The sequence below is a fragment of the Pseudophryne corroboree genome, chromosome 8 (assembly GCF_028390025.1).
Source record: "Pseudophryne corroboree isolate aPseCor3 chromosome 8, aPseCor3.hap2, whole genome shotgun sequence".
In the NCBI taxonomy this organism is placed as follows: Eukaryota; Metazoa; Chordata; class Amphibia; order Anura; family Myobatrachidae; genus Pseudophryne; species Pseudophryne corroboree.
In genome coordinates this window covers 214145160-214170083 of record NC_086451.1, presented here as the reverse complement: position 1 = coordinate 214170083, position 24924 = coordinate 214145160, and the positions used below count along the sequence as shown (strand labels likewise).

At 44.6% G+C, this 24924-nt stretch overlaps 1 long non-coding RNA gene across 1 annotated transcript; it reads right to left on the bottom strand.

Moving 5' to 3' along the window:
- Positions 1-613: 613 nt before the first annotated feature.
- On the bottom strand, positions 614-2900 carry LOC134947625 (uncharacterized). Its single transcript, XR_010182661.1, has 3 exons — positions 1868-2900; positions 791-899; positions 614-702 (listed from the first exon to the last, which is right to left on the bottom strand). It is a non-coding gene; the product is annotated as an uncharacterized LOC134947625 (long non-coding RNA).
- Between the last annotated feature and the right edge of the window lie 22024 nt (positions 2901-24924).

Below are 24924 nucleotides of genomic sequence, written 5' to 3'. Positions count from 1 at the left end.
TTGGAGTGCCACATCACAGAGCAAATTAGATATTGCATCTGTAATATTTTTCCTTCCATTACAAAATGAAGTTGTGTGTTTTTATTTTATTAAAAATCCTTTCCTTGAACTTGTGGCCTATGTCAGTATCCTGTACATGTTTTCCTGTGTTGATGTTGCCATAGTGCATATGTGTTTTGGTCTTTTTTTTATTTTTATTTTTGTATTTCTGGTCCTTATGTTTGTTTGAATTAAAAACCAAGCATTTCTAAATGTTAAAATGTTTATAAGCATAATGGGTGGATGTATACACAATAGCATGATTTATGAATATATTTCATTTTATACAGTGTCTGAAAAAAGCAGTACTACTCGTCGGCCAGTAACTCCTATCACATCTGATGATGATGACGCTGCGGAAGCAGGTAAAGTGTCCATTGTAGTATAGGGTATGCTTGTAAAGGAATGGCCATAACAAAATTGCACTTTCATTAAAAGGTCCATCAAAAGAAGTATGGAGCAGCAGAAGTGGCACTTCTGTAAGACATCACCACAAAAAACCTGTGGCCGAAAAGAAAGCAAGGTCGTATGTCCCGGCACAAACACAGCAGGCTACCCCGCCACGAAGATTATCGTCCGTATGTTCTGTACTCCCACTCCAAATTTTGGACACACCTCCAAGACGTCATCCACACTCCCCTCATCTTGATTGTGAGTATCAAACTGAAAAAAATGTGTAAAATGTCAGAACATAATCAAAATCAGTCATAACCGCATTAAGTCAAAACACATCCAAAACAAAAATACTTACCGCAGTAAGTAAAAGCTGAAATGGAATCCAAACTAAATGGCCTTGTCCACATCCAGTAAAGATATGTATGTCCACTTGAGCCATACAGTATGACATTGGGTATAAGATGCTGCAACAAAAAAGCATGTTGGTTTGTTTGTAAAAAGTAAGTTTGTTTTTCCAAAAATCTCATGTGTGCTTGAGGTAACATTGCAAAATACATTAAAAAACATTACTATGTTTTTTTGAACAAAGCTATAAGGTAACACATTATGTATTACAATGTTTTTTTTATGGTGGAGTATGTGTGAGCTACAATAAAACTAAAGTGTTTGCTTTCACAATTAAGTAACCAGACACATTTGCCACAAACAGGCATATGTATGTATTTAAGCTATGAGTGATGATGTTGCTAGCCAGAATAGTTGAAAGCAACAGTGAATGACATGTGTTCCATGTGTAGTGATTTTTTTACATTTCACAAACATATGGATAGCTAACGGAGATTTGTTTAACATTTCAGCTTCGAGTCCTGGGAACAGCATCCCTCCACAACAACACCAACACAGTGACATGGAGGAGACAAACATCTTAGAAATGCAGCCATTAATGCAAGGAATGAGCCCCCCAGCACCTGTGAGTACACCACCACAGCAAAGCACACCACCACCACAACACAGCCCAACAACACCAGGAACACAAGGCCCTGATCAGGTGTTTTGGACTATTTGGGCTAGACAGCAGGCCACTAATGAAGATTGCCTGCGTAAGCAGACACAAATGTTTCCAAGCCTACCATCTCACCTCAGAAGAATCTCAAGAAATCTGAGTAGACAAAATGAGCAAACAACCAGAATAGGCAATACCATGGAACTCATGCGTACAGACATTACACAGGTCATGGGCAACTTACAGCGCATAATGGAAGAACAGCACAGACTAATGGAAGAACAGCACAGACTAATGGAAGAACAGCACAGACAACAGCAAAGTTATATGAGCATTTTTCAAAACAGTCAAAAGATTAATGAAAGTTTATTCCAAATAGTAGACAATCAAAATGCTGCTACACGTGAACTCAATGCCACCCTCACTAACCTGAATGAAACACTCAGATGCATGCACCAACAGCAAACAACCAGCAGTTCTGGTACGACTACTCCAAATATCACGCCAGTCTCATCACCACCAAGATGGTCCACCAGAGCACGCCAACATGACAGTGCTAAAGGCAAAGGGCAGGACAAGCAGCCAGCAAAAAAAAAACGTGAAAAAAAACAAGTTAGACATTTGTGATAAGTAACTCAAAATAGTTAGCAAGTGTTTTTGATGCTTTACAAAATATAACACTTAGCTCCTTGACCCTTTTTTAACATCATTAATTATAAGTGGCCCAAAAAAAATAAAAAAAATAGTACGCACATTTATTCATTTTCTTTCTTTTTTGGATATTGGAGGAGGGAAATGTTGATGGAGCCACACATACATGTTAGCAGGAAGTAAACTGACCACTTGATTTTTTTCTAATCATTACTCTTCCTAGATTCCAATCATTCTCTTTACCTGCAGATACAATAATTGCCAGCCAGACAGAATGTCTTTAGCAGGAAGTAAAATGACCACTTGATTTTTTTCTAAGCATTACTCTTTCTAGATTCCAATCATTCTCTTTGCCTGCAGATACAATAATTGCCAGCCAGGCAGAATGTCTTTAGCAGGAAGTAAAATGACCACTTGATTTTTTTCTAATCATTACTCTTTCTAGATTCCAATAATTCTCTTTGCTTGCAGATACAATAATTGCCAGCCAGGCAGAATGTCTTTAGCAGGAAGTAAAATGACCACTTGTTTTTTTTCTAATCAATACTCTTTCTAGATTCCAATCATTCTCTTTGCCTGCAGACAATCCAAATTACAATGTTAGTGATACATATCTTAGCTATCTTATCTATACAACATTACAAGAAGAACACAATTGAGTTGCGTAAAAAGCTTGTAATATGTTTCCTTTGTTTTGTAGGAAAAACATTGTCCAAATGAATGTCAGTATTGTTGGGACATGTTTGTGTGTGTTTTAAATTATTAAGCATGTTTTTACACATGATGCTGAAACAAACAAATATGTACTTTTACAACAAAAATAAAAACTGTGTATAATAATGTATATGTGTGGCAAACTGTGTATTTACTTACACATCATCAAGTTTACAGCATCAAACATTAGGAAATAAATTATTCCTGATTACAGTAAGTTTGTGAGTCTTAAATATGATGGTGCATCACACATAGGGACACATGTATTCCTCAAGGCTAACATATTATATGTTGAGGAGTGTTTTTTGGGAACACAGGTTCTCAAACCCGGCCCTCAGGAACCCACACAGTAAATGTTTTGCAGGTCTACTCACAGAATCACAAGTGACATAATTAGCTCCACCTGAGAACCTTTTAACATGTCTGTGAGTAATTCATACACCTGTGCTTCTACTGGGTTACGTGAAAAACATGCACTGTGTGTGGTCCTGAGGGCCAAGTTTGGGAACCTGTGCATTAGGACGTTACACACAATGATAAAGTTAAATACTAAATGGATTATGTGGGCTTGTAAGAAATTAGCACTGCAAGTTTACGATCACTTATCCAGACTTAATGCATGCCACTCATAATCTGTTGTTTTGAGAATAAAAATACACACAATACACATGCAACATTTGTTTTTCATAAAGCGAGGGTATGTTTGTATGTGTCAAGGAGACAGACACATTCTGAGTAATGTTTTTTTTTAAAAAAAGGCAAAACATCTATTTATGATTACACAACAAATGAAATAAGCAAACCAAGCTTACCTTAGAAATAGCGATTGATGATCTGTTGCCTTACCTGCCTCCCTACATCAGTACTCCAAGTATCACCAGATGTCTCTAATTCCTCTGCTTGCTGGTTGCTTTCTTCCTCCTCCTCCTCTTCCTCCTCAACATGTGGCAGATGTTATTGCAAACACATGTTATGAAGAAAGCAGCAGCAGAACACAATTTGAGTCACCTTGGAGGGCCTATACAACAAAAGGCCACCAGACTTATCCAGACACCGAAACCTAGATTTCAGCACACCAAAACATCTTTCTATCACATTCCGCGTGGACTTATGTGCATTATTGTAATTGTGTTCAGCAGGAGTATCAGGTCAGGACAATGGAGTTAGAAGCCAAGAGAAACAGCCATATCCTCCATCACCTAAAAGACAGATATAGTAACGTGATTCATGTTAAGATACAGCAACACATAAGTAAAACACTGTGGGGCAGATGTATTAACCTGTAGAAGGCATAAGGAAGTGAAAAACCAGTGATATGTGCAAGGTAATAAAGGCAGCAGACAATCTGTTCCTAAATGTTCATTTACATATTGGAGCAGATTGGCTGGTGCCTTTATTACCTTGCACAGATCACTGGTTTCTCACTTCCTTATGCCTTCTACAGGTTAATACATCTGCACCTGTATTTGAACAAAGTATATGCAGGCCTACACCTCAAATTATATACCCAGCAGCCATCCATCTGGTATTTGTCCGTCCTCAAATTTATCAAAGAGGGATGACTGACTAAGGATGAAGGAGTCATGGCAGCCCCCAGGGTAACCAGCAACAACACTCATTATTTTGAGATTTGCATCACAAACCACCTGCACATTTGTGGAGTGTTCGAAATGGCGGTTTGTATATATGTGCTGCCTGCCCCTAGGTGGTCTCAGCTGAATGTGTGTGCAATCTATGGCTCCAAGCACATTGGGCATTCCAGCCAGCTCATAGAAATCTACCCTGACGGCATGCCACTGAGACTCCTCGGTAGGGAAGCAGATTGAGGCCTCGATGTGGGGCTGCAAAACAGCCAACACCTGTGTGAACATTTTAAAGAACAATAAACATGAAATTTTAGGACAGAACTGACCACCGAGAAATTAAAACAAACACAAAACAGAAGAGGTCGTTAGGTATACATCACCTGTGTTAAGGTTCTGGAAAATGAGGGCTGTGAGATTCCTATGACATCCCCAGACACAGCCTGAAAGCTGCCAGTAGCCATAAAGTGCAACACAGCCAGGAGTTTGTGCAGGCCTGAGACAGTGCGAGAGCATGCTGTCTCAGGGTCTAGGCCCAGTTTGACAAGGTCATACAGACGGAAAATGTTGTTACGATTTAGACGGAACATCTGTATGACCTTATCATCGGACAATGCGTTCAAGTTTAAACTAGAGATGAGCGCCGGAAATTTTTCGGGTTTTGTGTTTTGGTTTTGGGTTCGGTTCCGCGGCCGTGTTTTGGGTTCGACCGCGTTTCGGCAAAACCTCACTGAATTTTTTTTGTCGGATTCGGGTGTGTTTTGGATTCGGGTGTTTTTTTTCAAAAAACCCTAAAAAACAGCTTAAATCATAGAATTTGGGGGTCATTTTGATCCCAAAGTATTATTAACCTCAAAAACCATAATTTACACTCATTTTCAGTCTATTCTGAATACCTCACACCTCACAATATTATTTTTAGTCCTAAAATTTGCACCGAGGTCGCTGTGTGAGTAAGATAAGCGACCCTAGTGGCCGACACAAACACCGGGCCCATCTAGGAGTGGCACTGCAGTGTCACGCAGGATGGCCCTTCCAAAAAACCCTCCCCAAACAGCACATGACGCAAAGAAAAAAAGAGGCGCAATGAGGTAGCTGACTGTGTGAGTAAGATAAGCGACCCTAGTGGCCGACACAAACACCGGGCCCATCTAGGAGTGGCACTGCAGTGTCACGCAGGATGGCCCTTCCAAAAAACCCTCCCCAAACAGCACATGACGCAAAGAAAAAAAGAGGCGCAATGAGGTAGCTGACTGTGTGAGTAAGATAAGCGACCCTAGTGGCCGACACAAACACCGGGCCCATCTAGGAGTGGCACTGCAGTGTCACGCAGGATGGCCCTTCCAAAAAACCCTCCCCAAACAGCACATGACGCAAAGAAAAAAAGAGGCGCAATGAGGTAGCTGACTGTGTGAGTAAGATAAGCGACCCTAGTGGCCGACACAAACACCGGGCCCATCTAGGAGTGGCACTGCAGTGTCACGCAGGATGGCCCTTCCAAAAAACCCTACCCAAAAAGCACATGACGCAAAGAAAAAAAGAGGCGCAATGAGGTAGCTGACTGTGTGAGTAAGATAAGTGACCCTAGTGGCCGACACAAACACCGGGCCCATCTAGGAGTGTCACTGCAGTGTCACGCAGGATGGCCCTTCCAAAAAACCCTCCCCAAACAGCACATGACGCAAAGAAAAAAAGAGGCGCAATGAGGTAGCTGACTGTGTGAGTAAGATAAGCGACCCTAGTGGCCGACACAAACACCGGGCCCATCTAGGAGTGGCACTGCAGTGTCACGCAGGATGGCCCTTCCAAAAAACCCTCCCCAAACAGCACATGACGCAAAGAAAAAAAGAGGCGCAATGAGGTAGCTGACTGTGTGAGTAAGATAAGCGACCCTAGTAGCCGACACAAACACCGGGCCCATCTAGGAGTGGCACTGCAGTGTCACGCAGGATGGCCCTTCCAAAAAACCCTCCCCAAACAGCACATGACGCAAAGAAAAATAAAAGAAAAAAGAGGTGCAAGATGGAATTGTCCTTGGGCCCTCCCACCCACCCTTATGTTGTATAAACAGGACATGCACACTTTAACCAACCCATCATTTCAGTGACAGGGTCTGCCACACGACTGTGACTGATATGACGGGTTGGTTTGGACCCCCCCCAAAAAAGAAGCAATTAATCTCTCCTTGCACAAACTGGCTCTACAGAGGCAAGATGTCCACCTCATCATCATCCTCCGATATATCACCGTGTACATCCCCCTCCTCACAGATTATCAATTCGTCCCCACTGGAATCCACCATCTCAGCTCCCTGTGTACTTTGTGGAGGCAATTGCTGCTGGTCAATGTCTCCGCGGAGGAATTGATTATAATTCATTTTAATGAACATCATCTTCTCCACATTTTCTGGATGTAACCTCGTACGCCGATTGCTGACAAGGTGAGCGGCGGCACTAAACACTCTTTCGGAGTACACACTTGTGGGAGGGCAACTTAGGTAGAATAAAGCCAGTTTGTGCAAGGGCCTCCAAATTGCCTCTTTTTCCTGCCAGTATAAGTACGGACTGTGTGACGTGCCTACTTGGATGCGGTCACTCATATAATCCTCCACCATTCTTTCAATGTTGAGAGAATCATATGCAGTGACAGTAGACGACATGTCCGTAATCGTTGTCAGGTCCTTCAGTCCGGACCAGATGTCAGCATCAGCAGTCGCTCCAGACTGCCCTGCATCACCGCCAGCGGGTGGGCTCGGAATTCTGAGCCTTTTCCTCGCACCCCCAGTTGCGGGAGAATGTGAAGGAGGAGATGTTGACAGGTCGCGTTCCGCTTGACTTGACAATTTTCTCACCAGCAGGTCTTTCAACCCCAGCAGACTTGTGTCTGCCGGAAAGAGAGATCCAAGGTAGGCTTTAAATCTAGGATCGAGCACGGTGGCCAAAATGTAGTGCTCTGATTTCAACAGATTGACCACCCGTGAATCCTTGTTAAGCGAATTAAGGGCTCCATCCACAAGTCCCACATGCCTAGCGGAATCGCTCCGTGTTAGCTCCTCCTTCAATGTCTCCAGCTTCTTCTGCAAAAGCCTGATGAGGGGAATGACCTGACTCAGGCTGGCAGTGTCTGAACTGACTTCACGTGTGGCAAGTTCAAAGGGCATCAGAACCTTGCACAACGTTGAAATCATTCTCCACTGCGCTTGAGACAGGTGCATTCCACCTCCTATATCGTGCTCAATTGTATAGGCTTGAATGGCCTTTTGCTGCTCCTCCAACCTCTGAAGCATATAGAGGGTTGAATTCCACCTCGTTACCACTTCTTGCTTCAGATGATGGCAGGGCAGGTTCAGTAGTTTTTGGTGGTGCTCCAGTCTTCTGTACGTGGTGCCTGTACGCCGAAAGTGTCCCGCAATTCTTCTGGCCACCGACAGCATCTCTTGCACGCCCCTGTCGTTTTTTAAAAAATTCTGCACCACCAAATTCAAGGTATGTGCAAAACATGGGACGTGCTGGAATTTGCCCATATTTAATGCACACACAATGTTGCTGGCGTTGTCCGATGCCACAAATCCACAGGAGAGTCCAATTGGGGTAAGTCATTCCGCGATGATCTTCCTCAGTTGCCGTAAGAGGTTTTCAGCTGTGTGCGTATTCTGGAAAGCGGTGATACAAAGCGTAGCCTGCCTAGGAAAGAGTTGGCGTTTGCGAGATGCTGCTACTGGTGCCGCCGCTGCTGTTCTTGCGGCGGGAGTCCATACATCTACCCAGTGGGCTGTCACAGTCATATAGTCCTGACCCTGCCCTGCTCCACTTGTCCACATGTCCGTGGTTAAGTGGACATTGGGTACAACTGCATTTTTTAGGACACTGGTGAGTCTTTTTCTGACGTCCGTGTACATTCTCGGTATCGCCTGCCTAGAGAAGTGGAACCTAGATGGTATTTGGTAACGGGGGCACACTGCCTCAATAAATTGTCTAGTTCCCTGTGAACTAACGGCGGATACCGGACGCACGTCTAACACCAACATAGTTGTCAAGGCCTCAGTTATCCGCTTTGCAGCAGGATGACTGCTGTGATATTTCATCTTCCTCGCAAAGGACTGTTGAACAGTCAATTGCTTACTGGAAGTAGTACAAGTGGGCTTACGACTTCCCCTCTGGGATGACCATCGACTCCCAGCAGCAACAACAGCAGCGCCAGCAGCAGTAGGCGTTACACGCAAGGATGCATCGGAGGAATCCCAGGCAGGAGAGGACTCGTCAGAATTGCCAGTGACATGGCCTGCAGGACTATTGGCATTCCTGGGGAAGGAGGAAATTGACACTGAGGGAGTTGGTGGGGTGGTTTGCGTGAGCTTGGTTACAAGAGGAAGGGATTTACTGGTCAGTGGACTGCTTCCGCTGTCGCCCAAAGTTTTTGAACTTGTCACTGACTTATTATGAATGCGCTGCAGGTGACGTATAAGGGAGGATGTTCCGAGGTGGTTAACGTCCTTACCCCTACTTATTACAGCTTGACAAAGGCAACACACGGCTTGACACCTGTTGTCCGCATTTCTGTTGAAATACTTCCACACCGAAGAGCTGATTTTTTTGGTATTTTCACCAGGCATGTCAGTGGCCATATTCCTCCCACGGACAACAGGTGTCTCCCCGGGTGCCTGACTTAAACAAACCACCTCACCATCAGAATCCTCCTGGTCAATTTCCTCCCCAGCGCCAGCAACACCCATATCCTCCTCATCCTGGTGTACTTCAACACTGACATCTTCAATCTGACTATCAGGAACTGGACTGCGGGTGCTCCTTCCAGCACTTGCAGGGGGCGTGCAAATGGTGGAAGGCGCATGCTCTTCACGTCCAGTGTTGGGAAGGTCAGGCATCGCAACCGACACAATTGGACTCTCCTTGTGGATTTGGGATTTCGAAGAACGCACAGTTCTTTGCGGTGCTTTTGCCAGCTTGAGTCTTTTCAGTTTTCTAGCGAGAGGCTGAGTGCTTCCATCCTCATGTGAAGCTGAACCACTAGCCATGAACATAGGCCAGGGCCTCAGCCGTTCCTTGCCACTCCGTGTGGTAAATGGCATATTGGCAAGTTTACGCTTCTCCTCCGACAATTTTATTTTAGGTTTTGGAGTCCTTTTTTTACTGATATTTGGTGTTTTGGATTTGACATGCTCTGTACTATGACATTGGGCATCGGCCTTGGCAGACGACGTTGCTGGCATTTCATCGTCTCGGCCATGACTAGTGGCAGCAGCTTCAGCACGAGGTGGAAGTGGATCTTGATCTTTCCCTAATTTTGGAACCTCAACATTTTTGTTCTCCATATTTTAATAGGCACAACTAAAAGGCACCTCAGGTAAACAATGGAGATGGATGGATACTAGTATACAATTATGGATGGACTGCCGAGTGCCGACACAGAGGTAGCTACAGCCGTGGACTATTGTACTGTACTGTGTCTGCTGCTAATATAGACTGGATGATAATGAGATGTAGTATGTATGTATAAAGAAGAAAGAAAAAAAAACCACGGGTAGGTGGTATACAATTATGGATGGACTGCCGAGTGCCGACACAGAGGTAGCTACAGCCGTGGACTACCGTACTGTGTCTGCTGCTAATATAGACTGGTTGATAATGAGATGTAGTATGTATAAAGAAGAAAGAAAAAAAAACCACGGGTAGGTGGTATACAATTATGGACGGACTGCCGAGTGCCGACACAGAGGTAGCTACAGCCGTGGACTACCGTACTGTACTGTGTCTGCTGCTAATATAGACTGGATGATAATGAGATGTAGTATGTATAAAGAAGAAAGAAAAAAAAACCACGGGTAGGTGGTATACAATTATGGACGGACTGCCGAGTGCCGACACAGAGGTAGCTACAGCCGTGGACTATTGTACTGTACTGTGTCTGCTGCTAATATAGACTGGATGATAATGAGATGTAGTATGTATAAAGAAGAAAGAAAAAAAAACCACGGGTAGGTGGTATACAATTATGGATGGACTGCCGAGTGCCGACACAGAGGTAGCTACAGCCGTGGACTACCGTACTGTACTGTGTCTGCTGCTAATATAGACTGGATGATAATGAGATGTAGTATGTATAAAGAAGAAAGAAAAAAAAACCACGGGTAGGTGGTATACAATTATGGACAGACTGCCGAGTGCCGACACAGAGGTAGCTACAGCCGTGGACTATTGTACTGTACTGTGTCTGCTGCTAATATAGACTGGATGATAATGAGATGTAGTATGTATAAAGAAGAAAGAAAAAAAAACCACAGGTAGGTGGTATACAATTATGGATGGACTGCCGAGTGCCGACACAGAGGTAGCTACAGCCGTGGACTACCGTACTGTACTGTGTCTGCTGCTAATATAGACTGGATGATAATGAGATGTAGTATGTATAAAGAAGAAAGAAAAAAAAACCACGGGTAGGTGGTATACAATTATGGACGGACTGCCGAGTGCCGACACAGAGGTAGCTACAGCCGTGGACTATTGTACTGTACTGTGTCTGCTGCTAATATAGACTGGATGATAATGAGATGTAGTATGTATAAAGAAGAAAGAAAAAAAAAACCACGGGTAGGTGGTATACAATTATGGACGGACTGCCAAGTGCCGACACAGAGGTAGCTACAGCCGTGGACTACCGTACTGTACTGTGTCTGCTGCTAATATAGACTGGATGATAATGAGATGTAGTATGTATAAAGAAGAAAGAAAAAAAAACCACGGGTAGGTGGTATACAATTATGGATGGACTGCCGAGTGCCGACACAGAGGTAGCTACAGCCGTGGACTACCGTACTGTGTCTGCTGCTAATATAGACTGGTTGATAATGAGATGTAGTATGTATAAAGAAGAAAGAAAAAAAAAAACACGGGTAGGTGGTATACAATTATGGACGGACTGCCGAGTGCCGACACAGAGGTAGCTACAGCCGTGGACTACTGTACTGTACTGTGTCTGCTGCTAATATAGACTGGATGATAATGAGATGTAGTATGTATAAAAAAGAAAGAAAAAAAAAAACCACGGGTAGGTGGTATACAATTATGGACGGACTGCCGAGTGCCGACACAGAGGTAGCTACAGCCGTGGACTACCGTACTGTGTCTGCTGCTAATATAGACTGGTTGATAATGAGATGTAGTATGTATAAAGAAGAAAGAAAAAAAAAACCACGGGTAGGTGGTATACAATTATGGACGGACTGCCGAGTGCCGACACAGAGGTAGCTACAGCCGTGGACTACCGTACTGTGTCTGCTGCGACTGGATGATAAATAATGATATAAAAAATATATATATATCACTACTGCAGCCGGACAGGTATATATTATATAATGACGGACCTGCTGGACACTGTCTGTCAGCAGAATGAGTTTTTTATTTTATAGAATAAAAAAACACCACACCAGTCACACGACGTGTGTTTAACTTTTACAGGCAGACATTCACAATACAATATAGTATACTATATACTGGTGGTCAGGTCACTGGTCAGTCACACTGGCAGTGGCACTCCTGCAGAAAAAAAGTGTGCACTGTTTAATTTTTTAATATGTACTCCTGGCTCCTGCTATAACCTAACTGCTCCCCAGTCTCCCCCACAATTAAGCTGTGTGAGCACAGTCAGATATTATACATAGATGATGCAGCAGCACACTGGGCTAAGCACAGATATGGTATGTGACTGAGTCACTGTGTATCGTTTTTTCAGGCAGATAACGGATTATATTAAATAATATAAAACTGCACTGGTGGTCACTGGTCAGTCACTAGTATAACTAACTAATACTATCAGCAAAATTCTGCACTCTCTGTCTGAGTACTCCTCCTAAGCTCCAGTAAATGAAGTGTCACTGTCTCACTCTGTCACTAGTATAACTAACTAATACTATCAGCAAAATTCTGCACTCTCTGTCTGAGTACTCCTCCTAAGCTCCAGTAAATGAAGTGTCACTGTCTCACTCTCACTCTCCTATCTATTTCTTCTCTAAACGGAGAGGACGCCAGCCACGTCCTCTCACTATCAATCTCAATGCACGTGTAAAATGGCGGCGACGCGCGGCTCCTTATATAGAATCCGAGTCTCGCGATAGAATCCGAGCCTCGCGAGAATCCGACAGCGTCATGATGACGTTCGGGCGCGCTCGGGTTAACCGAGCAAGGCGGGAAGATCCGAGTCGCTCGGATCCGTGTAAAAAAAGCTGAAGTTCGGGCGGGTTCGGATTCCGAGGAACCGAACCCGCTCATCTCTAGTTTAAACGCCCCCTAAAAAAACGAGGCCTGCGCAGCCTCCGCGGAACCTGTACAACCTGCTGACCATGTTCAGTTTCTTGGCCCTGGGTACTTACAGGCTGATGTCTGAGTCTGAGGAATCCCACAGCACACAAAAGATCACTGGCCCACAGTCCTGCTGCCATTTCTGAGTGTAGGTGTATTGAAATGGGCCTAACATCCTTTTATAGGCATCCTAATTCAGGTGTGAGTGATTTTTTATTTGCAACACATGTAAACACGACTGAAAAAAGCAGGTCTATTTTTTTGCTGCTTTTTTTAACGAATCGCAAAAAAATACGACCGCATTTGAGCACTCAGAGACTAACACCCAAATATGAATGAATAGTGAATTCCCGTATTCTATGAAATAACAGCCGCGTTTGACCGATGGTCTATTCATTCGTATTTCGGGACGTTGTCATTCAAACCATTACGAATAGACCAGACACTGCCGAGATTGGTGCTTAGTGAATTCCCGGATTGGGACTTAGAAAAAAAAAACACAAATCGACCAAACTCGGATTTTTAGCAAATACTGGCCTAAGTGGGGGGAGCATCTTTGTTACAAGTGGTACAAACTGTGATAGAAACCATTAGAGACATTATACACATTACTAAGACTGAGGATATGTAGTCTTATTTTAATGTAAAAAAAAAATCCTATGCTAATCTTACAGCTTCAAAAGATTTACATGCTATGTTTTAAGAAATTTGGATTATGATGAGTTGAAGTATGAAGGCACATGTTTAAGCATTAATATGCCAGTATTTAAAAATAAATCGCCAATTACAGTACTTTTTTTATTTTATTTTCAGCACGTCCATGATAGAAGAAATGAAGACTTTGTAAAGAAAATAACTTTGCAGAACAGAAGCATGCTACAGTCCATACCGAAGACATCAACAATAAATGCATCGTTCCAGGCATCGGGAAAAGACATACAAAATAGGTCCATAGAGTACCTACACAAGGACTGCAAAAACTGCAAACATTGCAGAAATGACTCTACCCACTACAAGCCATTCTGGATGCAGCGGCGAGGCTAATATTCCTCACTAGATGCCCATAGTATGCAGATGCACTCTGCTAGTTCCTCCATTGGTTACCTCTATTCTCCTGGATTCAATATAAAGTACATTATCTTGCGTCCTGGAGGATACTGGGGTCCACATTAGTACCATGGGTTATAGACGGGTACACTAGGAGCCACTTGCACGTGGAAAGTTTAATAGTGTGGGCTGGCTCCTCCCTCTGTCGCTCCTACCAGACTCTGTTTAGAAAATGTGCCTGGAGGAGATGTTCACAAGTGGGAGAGCTCCTGAGGAGTTTTTATGCTTTTTATTATTTTGAGTTTATTATTTTACAGGAGGCTGGGTGGCACCAGTCTGCCTGCTTTGTGGGACTTCGGGGGGGAGAAGGGGCAAACTTAAGAAAGAGTTAATGGTCCCGTTACTCATCTGACAGGACACCGAGCTCCAGAGGGAGTCATTCGCTAGCCCAACCACGGCGAGCTGACACTCCCGCAGCACACCGCCAACCCTAACAGAGACAGAAGATGTAAAGAGTGGTGAGTACAGTGCTGGCTTCACGGTTAGCGGGTCGACGGCGGTACAAGGGCATCAACTCTAGACTACCTCAGCCAATGGACTGCGGATGCAGACTGCAGGAGAAGCATGGGGAGCAAGCCCTTCACAGGTGAGTACGTTTGGTATTAATTTGGATTAATATTATTATTATTATCCTTTATTTATATGGCGCCACAAGGGTTCCGCAGCGCCCAATTACAGAGTACATAAACAAATAATCAAACAGGAAAACAGCAACTTACAGTTGATGACAATATAGGACAAGTACAGGGTAAATAAACATAGTTACATCAGCAGATGACACTGGAATAAGTATCAGGTGGCAGAAGACTGCTGGATGTGGTACAGTTGAAGATTATTAAAGTAAGACAAAGGATAAGCACATGAGGGAAGAGAGCCCTGCTCGTGAGAGCTTACATTCTAAAGGGGAGGGGTAGACATACAGGGGTGAGACAGATGGGGTACATAGAGAGCGTGGAACAGAGGTTTAGGATGAGATTTGGATACATGGATATCAAAGGCAATGGCGGGTAAGTAGACATACTGTATCTTCCTTCCGCAGCTACACCAGATACTAAGTAATATACTGCCCCTACACTGCAGTCGTTTTGGACGGCAAAATTTATAAAGAAATACAGGAGTTTCTACACTACATTCAGAGGGGGTCCAGGAAAAAACTGCATAACTGCAGTGACAAGTTCTCAGGAACCAAACTCCAGTTCTGCTTCCTCAAAGCCTTCAGACTAGAGATGAGCGCCTGAAATTTTTCGTGTTTTGTGGTTTGGTTTTGGGTTCGGTTCCGCGGCCGTGTTTTGGGTTCGAACGCGTTTTGGCAAAACCTCACCGAATTTTTTTTGTCGGATTCGGGTGTGTTTTGGATTCGGGTGTTTTTTTCCAAAAACACTAAAAAACAGCTTAAATCATAGAATTTGGGGGTCATTTTGATCCCAAAGTATTATTAACCTCAAAAACCATAATTTACACTCATTTTCAGTCTATTCTGAATACCTCACACCTCACAATATTATTTTTAGTCCTAAAATTTGCACCGAGGTCGCTGTGTGAGTAAGATAAGCGACCCTAGTGGCCGACACAAACACCGGGCCCATCTAGGAGTGGCACTGCAGTGTCACGCAGGATGTCCCTTCCAAAAAACCCTCCCCAAACAGCACATGACGCAAAGAAAAAAAGAGGCGCAATGAGGTAGCTGTGTGAGTAAGATTAGCGACCCTAGTGGCCGACACAAACACCGGGCCCATCTAGGAGTGGCACTGCAGTGTCACGCAGGATGGCCCTTCCAAAAAACCCTCCCCAAACAGCACATGACGCAAAGAAAAAAAGAGGCGCAATGAGGTAGCTGTGTGAGTAAGATTAGCGACCCTAGTGGCCGACACAAACACCGGGCCCATCTAGGAGTGGCACTGCAGTGTCACGCAGGATGGCCCTTCCAAAAAACCCTCCCCAAACAGCACATGACGCAAAGAAAAAAAGAGGCGCAATGAGGTAGCTGACTGTGTGAGTAAGATTAGCGACCCTAGTGGCCGACACAAACACCGGGCCCATCTAGGAGTGGCACTGCAGTGTCACGCAGGATGTCCCTTCCAAAAAACCCTCCCCAAACAGCACATGACGCAAAGAAAAAAAGAGGCGCAATGAGGTAGCCGTGAACTACCGCACTGTACTGTGTCTGCTGCTAATAATATATAGACTGGTTGATAAAGAGATAGTATACTCGTAACTAGTATGTATGTATAAAGAAAGAAAAAAAAACCACGGTTAGGTCACTGGTATATACAATTATGGACGGGCTGCCGAGTGCCGACACAGAGGTAGCCACAGCCGTGAACTACCGCACTGTACTGTGTCTGCTGCTAATATATAGACTGGTTGATAAAGAGATAGTATACTCGTAACTAGTATGTATGTATAAAGAAAGAAAAAAAACCCACGGTTAGGTGGTATATACAATTATGGACGGGCTGCCGAGTGCCGACACAGAGGTAGCCACAGCCGTGAACTACCGCACTGTACTGTGTCTGCTGCTAATATATAGACTGGTTGATAAAGAGATAGTATACTCGTAACTAGTATGTATGTATAAAGAAAGAAAAAAAACCACGGTTAGGTGGTATATACAATTATGGACGGGCTGCCGAGTGCCGACACAGAGGTAGCCACAGCCGTGAACTACCGCACTGTACTGTGTCTGCTGCTAATATATAGACTGGTTGATAAAGAGATAGTATACTCGTAACTAGTATGTATGTATAAAGAAAGAAAAAAAAACCACGGTTAGGTGGTATATACAATTATGGACGGGCTGCCGAGTGCCGACACAGAGGTAGCCACAGCCGTGAACTACCGCACTATACTGTGTCTGCTGCTAATAATATATAGACTGGTTGATAAAGAGATAGTATACTCGTAACTAGTATGTATGTATAAAGAAAGAAAAAAAAACCACGGTTAGGTCACTGGTATATACAATTATGGACGGGCTGCCGAGTGCCGACACAGAGGTAGCCACAGCCGTGAACTACCGCACTGTACTGTGTCTGCTGCTAATATATAGACTGGTTGATAAAGAGATAGTATACTCGTAACTAGTATGTATGTATAAAGAAAGAAAAAAAAACCACGGTTAGGTGGTATATACAATTATGGACGGGCTGCCGAGTGCCGACACAGAGGTAGCCACAGCCGTGAACTACCGCACTGTACTGTGTCTGCTGCTAATAATATATAGACTGGTTGATAAAGAGATAGTATACTCGTAACTAGTATGTATGTATAGAGAAAGAAAAAAAAACCACGGTTAGGTCACTGGTATATACAATTATGGACGGGCTGCCGAGTGCCGACACAGAGGTAGCCACAGCCGTGAACTACCGCACTGTACTGTGTCTGCTGCTAATATAGACTGGTTGATAAAGAGATAGTATACTACTAATATTATATACTGGTGGTCAGGTCACTGGTCACTAGTCACACTGGCAGTGGCACTCCTGCAGCAAAAGTGTGCACTGTTTAATTTTAATATAATATTATGTACTCCTGGCTCCTGCTATAACCTATAACTGGCACTGCAGTAGTGCTCCCCAGTCTCCCCCACAATTATAAGCTGTGTGAGCTGAGCAGTCAGACAGATATATAATATATATAGATGATGCAGCACACTGGCCTGAGCCTGAGCAGTGCACACAGATATGGTATGTGACTGAGTCACTGTGTGCTGTGTATCGCTTTTTTCAGGCAGAGAACGGATTATAAATAAAAGTGGTGGTCACTGGTCACTATCAGCAAAACTCTGCACTGTACACTACTGAGTACTCCTAATGCTCCCCAAAATTAGTAAATCAAGTGTCTCTCTAATCTATTCTAATTCTAAACGGAGAGGACGCCAGCCACGTCCTCTCCCTATCAATCTCAATGCACGTGTGAAAATGGCGGCGACGCGCGGCTCCTTATATAGAATCCGAGTCTCGCGATAGAATCCGAGCCTCGCGAGAATCCGACAGCGTCATGATGACGTTCGGGCGCGCTCGGGTTAACCGAGCAAGGCGGGAAGATCCGAGTCGCTCGGACCCGTGAAAAAAAACATGAAGTTCGTGCGGGTTCGGATTCAGAGAAACCGAACCCGCTCATCTCTACTTCAGACTGACCGTGGACCAAACTGGCTGAGGAACAGGCAGGTGGGAGCACGGTTAAAAGGTTTCAGTCACATCTGGGCGACATCTTGCCTACATCCCTGGGTAAAAGATATTATTGCACAGGGGTACAGACTATAGTTTCATGAACTCCTACCTCACAGATTTTTCAAATCAAGCTTAACACATTCTCCAAAAACAAGTACAGTATGATTCTACAGGAATCAGTTCTGGTACTGAGCCAGGTCATTGACACAGTTCCAAATCAGCTACAAAACAAGGGTTGTTAGTACAAACTGTTTGTGGTACCGAAACCGGACGGTTTGGTAAGGACGATTTTACACCTCAAGTCACTGAATACGTACTGAAGCGGAACAGACTTTTAGGCTCTATATAAAAAACTGTTAATGCATACAGTACATAATAAAATAATAAATATAGTTATAAATTACTATGCATTATTTGATTTTATGTTAATGTAATAAATGGAATTTATATAATAAAGTTTTTATTTAGATTTAATATGAATTGAATAAAGATTATTTAATGTGATAAACTATATTTGCAAAATTTACTTTTGCAGATGATAAATGTCAGGTTAATTTGCTGCAATGTGATACAGTATATAAAAAGTGATTGCTATTGTTGTACTTTAAATAATTTTTTTGGGAAAATAATTACATTTGTGTATATAATCTTCTCATATAATAAACGTGGTAGGAGTAAGATCCATGTTTTCATTACACATTTAAGGTGGCTGGGGGGGGGGGGGGGAAGCATAGCAGGGATGGGTCAGCCCAGCATTATCTAATCTAAACACTGTCTGCAGCTGCAATAAACCTTTGTATTTTGGAAAGCGCAACAGAATAAGCCGCGCTATACTGTATAAGAGACTGCTAATAAATAATAAATCCTACATCACTGCCTTATGATATTATCTCTCAGTATAGTGTGTGTGTGTGTGTGTGTGTGTGTGTGTGTGTGTGTGTGTGTGTGTGTGTGTGTATCTATAAATATATATATATACAGTAAATATATGATATGTAGTAGTCATGGCTTTCTCAAGGTGCTGAACTCTCAACAGCTGACATCCATACCCTCAGTATAAACATTAGGAAAATGTTATGTTACTCCAATGGATACTGTAATTCAAGACAGTCAGCGGGGTGACTAGGGGGGATGGTGGCGGCGTCTTGGTTTAGATGGGTCTCGGGGGGGGCAGTGTGGCAGGTGTGAAGGAGGGCGCCCGAGGGTGCTGACAGACATGGGAGGGGACACGAAGGGGGTTCCAGTGCTGCCAGAGCGGGGAGCAGTGCAAGGGCATTGTGTTACTTCTAGTGCCACGGTGAAAAACAGAATACCGGCGGCAGACCGCTCTTAACTGGGGTGTATAGCTACGCGTCTACATTTAGACAGGCGGCGGGGTGACTAGGGGGGATGGTGGCGGCGTTTAGGTTTAGATGGGTCTCGGGGGGGCAGTGTGGCAGGTGTGAAGGAGGGCGCCCGAGGGTGCTGACAGACATGGGAGGGGACACGAAGGGGGTTCCAGTGCTACCAGAGCGGGGAGCAGTGCAAGGGCATTGTGTTACTTCTAGTGCCACGGTGAAAAATAGAATACCGGCGGCAGACCGCTCTTAACTGGGGTGTATAGCTACGTGTCTACATTTAGACAGGCGGCGGGGTGACTAGGGGGGACGGTGGCGGCATCTAGGTTTAGATGGGTCTCGGGGGGGCAGTGTGGCAGGTGTGAAGGAGGGCGCCCGAGGGTGCTGACAGACATGGGTGGGGGCACGAAGGGGGTTCCAGTGCTACCAGAGCGGGGAGCAGTGCAAGGGCATTGTGTTACTTCTAGTGCCACGGTGAAAAATAGAATATCCACGGCAGACCGCTCTTAAATGGGGTGTATAGCTACGCGTCTAAATTTAGACAGGCGGCGGGCTGACTAGGGGGGATGGTGGCGGCGTCTAGGTTTAGATGGGTCTCGGGGGGGCAGTGTGGCAGGTGTGAAGGAGGGCGCCCGAGGGTGCTGACAGACAGGGGTGGGGGCACGAAGGGGGTTCCAGTGCTACCAGAGCGGGGAGCAGTGCAAGGGCATTGTGTTACTTCTAGGGCCACGGTAAAAAATATAGAATACCGGCGGCAGACCGCTCTTAACTGGGGTGTATAGCTACGCGTCTACATTTAGACAGGCGGCGGGGTGACTAGGGGGGATGGTGGCGGCGTCTAGGTTTAGATGGGTCTCGGGGGGGGGGGCAGTGTTGCAGGTGTGAAGGAGGGCGCCCGAGTATATCTAAATACACAAAAAAAATTTTATGGTCAACGCATCAGCCACAACTTTAACATTGTCCCTAGCAGTGATCAAGCACTAACGGGTATCGAACCCACGAGTGCAAGCATTGCAGGCGGATGCTGTTCTCGATAGGCCACAACCGACCACGATACAGGCATGCCCTCCGGGTATATATGTGATGTGTTGTATCTGCGTGCTTTAAAAAAAAAAATTAAACGGATTGAATACGGATACCATCATGAGGTACAGTAGGGACCCAGTGCACTTTGCATTCAATATTTCTGCCGAAGCTAGTCCGAAATATGAATGCTGTTATGCTAATACTATAACGACAATATCCATATCTAGCGTGATCGGGCGGCAGTGTGGCTGTAGACCATCTGGGAGTCATATTAATGCTATCCGGAATTTTGTACACAACGTAAGGAAAAAATTAATTGACTGAACGGGCGGCAGCGTGGCACTGTAATTTGTGGAAAGGGATTTTTTTTTATAAAGGGAAGAACGTGATTGGCCAACCATTCACAGATCACTGCTTACTGCCACAGCATTGTATTCAGCACTGTAGTCTCAACGTGGAGCATTCGCCACCCAGCGGTTAAACTGTGTATTACATGGCGCGGGACATAACGCACGCCATAACGTTATTTCCAACTCGCGACACAGGACCCTAAATAGTGCGCTATGAGCAACGCTGTATGAGGATACATCTGTAATGCAAAGAAAAAAAAGAGGTGTAAGATGGAAATGTCCTTGAGCCTTCCCACCCACACTTATGTTGTATAAACAGGACATGCTCACTTTAACAAACCAATCATTTCAGCAACAGGGTCTGCCACACGACTGTGGCTGAAATGATTGGTTTGTTTGGGCCCCCAGAAATGAAGAAGCAATTCATCCACCCACCAAAAAAAGAAGCAATTCATCTCTCCTTGCACAAACTGGCTCTATAGAGGCAAGATGCCATCCTTATCTTCATCCTCCAATTCCACACCTCTTTCAGTGTGTACATCCTACTCCTCGCAGAGTATTAATTCGTCCCCACTGGAATCCACCATCACAGGTCCCTGTGTACTTTCTGGAGGCAATTGCTGGTAAAGGTCTTCCTGGAGGAATTTATCATTCATTTTGATGAACCTCATCTTCTCCACATTTTGTGGAAGTAACATCCTACGCCGATCACTGACAAGGTTACCATCTGCACTAAACAATCTATCGGAGTACACAATGGAGGGGGGGGGGCAACTTAGGTAAAATAAAGCCAGTTTGTGCAAGGGCCTCTAAATTGCCTTTTTATCCTGCCAGTATACATACGGACTGTCTGACATCCTACTTGGATGCTGTCACCCATATAATCCTCCACCATTATTTCAATGGTTACAGCATCGTATGCAGTGACAGTAGACATGTCAGTAACCATTGGCAGCTCCTTCAGTCCAGACTAGATGTCAACACTTGCTCCTGACTGCCCTGCATCACGGCCAGTGGGTGGGCTAGGAAATTTTATCCTTTTCCTCGCAGCCCCAATTGCAGGAGAAAATGAAAGAGGAGCTTTTGACGGGTCATGTTCCGCTTGAGTTGACAATTTTCTCACCAGCAGGTCTTTGAACCTCTGCAGACTTGTGTCTGCCGGAAAGAGAGATACAACATAAGCTTTAAACGTAGGATCGAGCAATGTGGCCAAAATGTAGTGCTCTGATTTCAACAGATTGACCACACTTGAATCCTGGCAAAGCGAATGAAGGGCTCCATCCACAAGTCCCACATACTTAGCAGAATCACTTCATCTTAGCTCCTCCTTCAATTTCTCCAGCTGCTTCTGCAAATACCTGATGAGGGGAATGACCTGACTCAAGCTGGCAGTGTCTGAACTGACTTCACGTGTGACAAGTTTGAAGGGTTGGAGAACCTTGCGCAAGACGGAAATCATTCTCCACCACGCTTGAGTCAGGTGCATTCCCCCTCCTTTGACTATATCATAGGTGGATGTATAGGCTTGAATGACCTTTTGCTGCTCCTCCATCCTCTGAAGCATATAGAGTGTTTAATTCCACCTTGTTACCACCTCTTGCTTCAGGTGATGGAAGCTCCAGTATTCGGCATGCAGTGGCTGAATGTAGAAAGTGGCCCGCAATTTTTCGGCCCACTGACAGCATCTCCGGCATGCCCCTGTCATTTTTCAAAAAATTCTGCACCACCAAATTAATTGTATGTGCAAAACATGGGACATGCTGGAATTTGCCCAGATGTAATGCACACACAATATTGGTGGTGTTGTCCGATATCAGAAATCCCCAGGAGAGTCTAAGTGGGGTAAGCCATTGTGCGATGAAGCCCTCAGTTTCCGTAAGAGGTTGTCAGCGGGGTGCCTCTTACGGAAACCAGTGATATACTGTATAGCCTGCCTAGAAACGAGTTGGCGTTTTTTGAGATGGTGCTACTGGTGCTGTAGCTGCGGGAGGCAATACATCTACCCAGTGGGTTGTCACAGTCATGTAGTCCTTAGTTTACCCTGCTCCACTTGTCCACATGTCCATGGTTAAGTGGACATTGGGTACAACTGCATTTTTCAGGACGTTGAGGACACTTTTCTTAATGTCCCTGTACAGTCCGGGAATCGCTTTCCTAGTGAAGTGAAATCTAGATGTGATTTGGTACCGGTGGACACAGTACGTCCATCAACGGTCTAAATACCACTGCACTAATGGCGGATACCGGATGCACGTCTAACACCAGCACAGTTGTTATGGCCTAAGTTATCCGCTTTGCAACAAGGTGACTGCTGTCATATTTCATCTTCCTCGCAAAGGAATGTTGGACAGTCAATTGCTTAGTTGAATTAGTACAAGTGGTATTCTGACTTCCCCTCTGGGATGACGATCGACTCCCAGCAGCAACAACAGCAGTGGCAGCAACAGCAGCAGTAGGCGTACCACTCAAGGACTCGTCAGTCATGCCAGTGACATGGCCTGCAGGACTACTGAGGTTCCTGACTAAGGAGGAAATTGATGTGGAGGGAGTTGGTGGTGTGGCTTGCAGGAGCTTGGGTACAAGAGGAAGAAGGGATATATATGTCAGTGGACTGCTTACGCTCTTACCCAAAGTTTCTGAACTTGACAATGACTTCTGATGAATGCGCTGCAGGTGACATATAAGGGAGGATGTTCTTAGGTGGTTAATGTCCTTACCCCTACTTATTACGGATTGACAGAGGCAACACATAGCTTGACACCTGTTGTCCGGATTTGTGGAGAAATAATTCCACACCGAAGAGGTGGCTCTTTTGGTATTTTGCCCAGGCATGACAATGGGCTTTCTCATCCAACGGACAACAACTGTCTCCACTGGTGCCTGATTCAAACAAACCACATCACCATCAGAATCCTCATCATCAACTTCCTCCTTAGCGCCAGCTACACCTATATCCTCCTCATCCTGGTGTACGTCTACAGTGACACCCTCAGTCTCAATATCAGCAACTGGACTGGCGGTGCTCTTCCCAGCACTTGCAGGGGGTGTACAAATGGTAGTAGGAGCCTCCTCTTTCCATACAGTCTTGGGAAGTTCAGGTCTAGACATCGCAACTGCGGACACACTTGGACTCTCCTTGGGGATTTGTGATATCTCTGAATGCACAGTTGTATTTTCCTGTGCTTTAACAAGCTTAATTTCTTAAATTTTTTTGAGAGGAGGAGGGCTTACATGAGAAGCTGAGCCACCAGTTATGAACATAGGCCAAGGCCTTAGCCTTTCCCTGCCACTTCGTGTCGTGAATGGCATAATGCCAATTTTACGTTTCTAGTCAGATAATTTCTTTTTTTTTCCTGATTATTAATTTTTGCTTCTTGGATTTTACATTCCCTCTATGACATTGGGCATCAACCTTAGCAGACGACGTTGATGGAATTGCATTGTCAATGTCATGACTGGTGGCAGCAGCAGCTTCAGCACTAGTACTAGGAAATGGAAGTGGTTCCTGATCTTCCACTATTTTTTCCTCCAAATTGTTGTTCTCCATTTCACAGGACAGCACCGTTTTATTATTACAGCACACAGAACAGTGCCACTTTATTTTCACAGCAATCCTGTATTCTTACAGCATACTGGAGCAGTATGCTTTTAATTTGCAAGAACTGCACCCCTGAATTTTTATTCAAAAAAAGGGCAAGTGTAATGTTATTAAGACATCAACACCCCTATATTTGACAGCATACAGTAGCAGTGTGCTTTTAATTTTTAACAACTGCACCCAAATTTTTATAGCATACAGGGCCAGTGTAATGTTATTAAGACATCACCCCTATATTTGACAGAATACAGGAGCAGTGTGGTTTTAATTTTTAACAACTGTACCCAAATTTTTATGGCAGACAGGGCTAGTGTAATGTGATTAAGACATCAGCACCTCTATATTTTACAGTGTTCCTGCCCCCTGTACAACACAGTGACAGCCAGGACAGCAACACCCATGTACAGCTGCAGCACATGAAAAACCAGTGACAGCCAGGACAGCCAGGGCAGCACCCCTAACACAGCACAGGTACCCCACAGTGACTGCAACAGCACCCCTACAGAGCACATACCAGTGCCGTAACTAGACATCTTAGCGGTGTGTGCAAGAAACGGCATCAGCGCCCCCCCCTTTATGTAAAACAGGGGCAGTGCGTGCCATTATAGGGACGTGGCTTCATGGGTAAGGGGTTTG